Raw genomic sequence first — 4879 nt, 5'->3', positions numbered from 1 at the left:
TCAGTCACTATTATGATAATAGTGACTGAAACGTTTGAATATTTAATGAAGTGATTCATTTGGCATTCCACTAGATGGTGCCCGCGTACCACAGTTTGAGAATCCCAGACCTAATCCATTCCATAATTTACCTCCACATACTGATATTTTAAAGATATATTTTCAACTGTACACATGTGATTTCCTAGCTTCATGTATTGCTTCCTGTTGGTTAAATAGCTTCTCCCGCAGTTCAAGACCAAAACCGGACGCCAACTATCTGATGATGTTTCCTCATTCACAGCTAAAGTTGCAGCCCAGTCAGAAACAGAATGCGGTACTGGTCCCTTTGACTGGTGCAACGATACCCGTTCCTGTAAGAGCTAATAAACATACATATTACACGTATGACATATTACACGTATGACAAAAAAGCGCGTGAATATCAGTGGTATTCAGTGAGGTAATATGAATTAAATGTGCTGACAGTTCACTGCTCCTGCCAAATGAATTGCCCTGAGTGGAGCGGATCACCACTCCAAGATGGCGGCCCCGCGTCTCGTCTGCTTTTTGCTTGCGATCCTGTTCTTGAGTTTGAGTTTTTGTTTCTAATAGGTGCCATTTGCCAGGAAATAAAGTGTATAAATGTCTGATAATAGCAGAGGTGTGGACTCGAGTCACATGACTTGGACTCGAGTCAGACTCGAGTCATGAATTTGATGACTTTAGACTCGACTTGACAAAATGTAAAAAGACTTGCGACTCGACTTAGACTTTAACATCAATGACTTGTGACTTGACTTGGACTTGAGCCTTTTGACTTGACATGACTTGCTACTTTCCCCAAAACCCAACGATTAAAAAGTTACTCAAGAGCGCTCAGTATCTGTCTGTCTGTCAGCGTGTGTGCGATGACAGTGTGTGCGCTACCTGTCAGAACAACAGCCAATCAAATTACATCCACGTTATTTTGCAGGAAAACCAACGAAAAAGCTCTCAAACACGCCAGTGAGGAAAAGCTATGCCAAAAATGGTTTTGTTCGGGTATAAAAACTATGACTTGGTCAACAAAAAACGAATTGCCGTATTCAAAGCCTGCGGTTCGTGTGAATTTTACAGACAGAGACGCAACAACTTCGTTCGACATTTGAAGTTGCACAAAGAAGGGTAAGTTTTGAATGTAAGCTAACGTTTATTGGCCGAGTAACATAACTTTTATTTGCTGTGCAGTTAAATCAGTGAGGCTGTAAACTCACTGCTAACGTTATAACCATAGACATCTTGTAAGTAGACGCAGCATCGAGCGCTACTGCCTATTGCCGCAGACGAGACGCGGGGCCGCCATCTTGGAGTGGTGATCCGCTCCACTCAGGGCAATTCATTTGGCAGGAGCAGTGAACTGTCAGCACATTTAATTCATATTACCTCACTGAATACCACTGATATTCACGCGCTTTTTTGTCATACGTGTAACTATGATAAAGGACACATTTTTTGGCGTGTTCATAATTTGCTTTAAAATAATAGAATATTCTTATATGCTCTAAATAACCAGATGTCCAAGATCAAAACTGGAAATAATAATCCCAGAGAAGGGGAAAAAACGGTCCGCTATTTCTAAATTGAAGAAACAATATGATTAGGTTATATGTACATGCATATATCCTACATAAACAGTGTATGAATACATTAGATATCTATATAGTTTATAGACTGTATTTCTGTTGCTGCAACAGTAGAGAGTTTATTCTGTCTTGACACTTTGTATTAATATTTTCTATTACATTCTTCCCTTAAATGACAATGTTTACAGTGATTGTTTTAAATGTATTTTTCATGTATGTTGCTTTGGATAAAAGTGTCTGCCAACTTAAACATAAACGTATACAAACACCTGAAAGTCTTTACATCAGCTAAAACCACCAATCTGTTTCACTGGATTCAGAATAACAGCAAATTTTCTCTTACCCAACAAAGTTAGTATTTGAATATTGTTACTAAAAGACTTATTCCTGATTACAGTTACACTGTTAAGAAAGTATTGTCTTATACTTTGCCTAAAATGAGAATGCATCATAATCAGTGGCAGCTGGTTAATTTTCCATAGGGCAGTGAGTTCTAAAAAGTACAACTCTGTTCCTTGTTATTTTTATGTATTTGTTATGTTTTTCATGTGTACGCAGACATGAACACACATACAGTATGAGATGAGATCAATGAGATAAGGTAAGAACAGGATAGAAACTGCTGTGGAACTAGTTCCAATGCTATATGCCATGGAAATACAATGTTAACACCTTTGTGCAAATAAGTACAGTTGTACTTGTTTTTTCAAATGTGTTCATTCTGTAAAGGAATGAGTTAAATGTTTAAAATAACTGGTTAATAGTGCTATTATGAAGTGCAACGTCAGCACAATTTTTTTATTATACTGTAAATACATACAGCGTTTTAAAAGCATACATAATCTGTGTAAATGTATTAGTCTGTGGGACTTGAAATGACTCGAAACTCAAAATGCAGGACTTGGGACTTGACTTGAGACTTGCCTGTCTTGACTTGGGACTTGACTCGAGACTCGAGGTCAAAGACTTGAGACTTACTTGTGACTTGCAAAACAATGACTTGGTCCCACCTCTGGCTGCAACTTTAGCTGTGAATGAGGAAACATCAGCATCAGATAGTTGGTGTCCAACCGGTTTTGGTCTTGAACTGCGGGAGAAGCTATTTAACCAACAGGAAGCAATACATGAAGCTAGGAAATCACATGTGTACAGTTGAAAATATATCTTTAAAATATCAGTATGTGGAGGTAAATTATGGAATGGATTAGGTCTGGGATTCTCAAACTGTGGTACGCGGGCACCATCTAGTGGTATGCCAAATGAATCACTTCATTAAATATTCAAACATGTTCAAACTGTGTGTAATGTTAGTTTCCAAAAATATTGAACCCATCCATCTTCCATTTTCTACCGCTTGTCCCTTTTTAGGTTGCGGGGGGTGCTGGAGCCTATCTCAGCTGCATTTGGGCGAAAGGCGGTGTACACCCTGGACAAGTCCCCATCTCATCACAGGGCCAACACAGATAGACAGACAACATTCACACTCACATTCACACACTAGGGCCAATTTAGTGTTGCCAATCAACCTATCCCCAGGTGCATGTTTTTGGCAGAGGGAGGAAGCCGGAGTACCCGGAGGGAACCCACACAGTCACAGGGAGAACATGCAAACTCCACACAGAAAGATCCCGAGCCCGGGATTGAACTCAGGACTACTCAGGACCTTTGTATTAATATACTTGTTAAATAAAACCTTATGTTTAATGAATACTGATGCCTACTAAGCTATTGTATTTCAATATTGATCATTATGGTGATACTTGGAGAGCAAGGTGAAATCTGAGGTGGTACTTGGTAAACAAGTTTTGAGAGCCACTGGATTAGACAAAAAAGTCAACCAATGTACTAATATGATCCAGTGTGAACACACAGTGTTTACAAAGGTAGGGAAGAAGAATCATGATGAACCCAAAGATGCAGAGATGGAGGGAGGCATTTTGCAGGAAAACATGATTTAATTAAAATATTAGAATAAGAACAGACAAAAGGGTACTAACAAAGGACATGCACGAGGCAGATAACAAACAAAAGGGTCTCTAGCATGGAAGCTAGCAAGAAACGAAAAGGGTCTAGCGTGGAAGCTAGCGGGTAGCGAGCAGAAAAACAGAAGTCGTAACGTGTAGTACAAAACAAACTGGAAGCAGGGAACAAAGAACAGTAAGCTTCAAACATCTAACGGATGTAGTTTACCGCTACGCTGCAAATACAAGACACGACAGGAACGACATCGACAAGACAATAATCCAGCCCTAGACTGGAGGACAAAACAGGTTCAAATAGGAGTGGGCTGATTGACACCAGGTGTGGCCAGGTGCCAATCAGCCGCAGTTGAGGGGAAACAAAGCACACAGGGAGACAAACAGGAAGCTGAACCAAAATAAGAGTGCTGACAGGAACTAAGGACCGGAAATACTAAACACACAGAGGAAAAACTAAAACACAAACAGACTGTCAGTGGCAAGCCGGACAGAACCCTGTGAATCACAACTTTATAAACAACTCTTTATTCATGAGAACTTTACTAATTAGGTGTTATTCATCTAATTAATTGTTGGTTTGTGTTGCAAATTCAGCACGGGGAGTAAACAAACCGCTATAACACAGAAACGGGTAGAATTAAATAAGTTAATAAGTTAAATAAAAACCGTAATGATCGTGATGTGCCATTATTGTAACTCTGTGCATGTATTTCGATAAGTTAATAGCATAACCATCAACATAAGAGTCACTAAAAGAGAGACCAACTCATACATCATTCTGAACAGTGAGAAAAGATGAACAACATCGTTGCATTTTTTTCATTCCATCAACAGAGAAACTATTTGCAAACTGCACTGACAAAAAAAGTAGCGGTGTCTTAATGGATGAGAAACTAAGCACAAATTAAAATGATAATTTAACATTTTCTGTTGAAATAAACCCAACCAAACCTAGAAACTTTGAAGCGTTCATGTCTTTGTCCAATGAAAAATGGATTTCCTTCACTTTACACCAAACCCAAACTGGCGAAGGACCGTCAAATGAAATTGACATTAAATTTTTATCAATCAATCAATCAATGTTTATTTATATAGCCCCAAATCACAAATGTCTCAAAGGACTGCACAAATCATTACGACTACAACATCCTCGGAAGAACCCACAAAAGGGCAAGGAAAACTCACACCCAGTGGGCAGGGAGAATTCACATCCAGTGGGACGCCAGTGACAATGCTGACTATGAGAAACCTTGGAGAGGACCTCAGATGTGGGCAACCCCCCCCGCCCCCCTCCCT

At 39.5% G+C, this 4879-nt stretch overlaps 1 long non-coding RNA gene across 1 annotated transcript; it reads left to right on the top strand.

Annotated features, from left to right (window-relative positions):
• Positions 1–640: 640 nt before the first annotated feature.
• On the top strand, positions 641–3312 carry LOC133540343 (uncharacterized). Its single transcript, XR_009803601.1, has 2 exons — positions 641–1146; positions 2973–3312. It is a non-coding gene; the product is annotated as an uncharacterized LOC133540343 (long non-coding RNA).
• The last annotated feature ends 1567 nt before the right edge of the window (positions 3313–4879 follow it).

Source organism: Nerophis ophidion, linkage group LG22, assembly GCF_033978795.1.
Source record: "Nerophis ophidion isolate RoL-2023_Sa linkage group LG22, RoL_Noph_v1.0, whole genome shotgun sequence".
Taxonomy (NCBI): domain Eukaryota; kingdom Metazoa; phylum Chordata; class Actinopteri; order Syngnathiformes; family Syngnathidae; genus Nerophis; species Nerophis ophidion.
The sequence above is the reverse complement of the archived record's forward strand: the minus strand, read 5'-3'. Positions and strand labels throughout refer to the sequence as shown.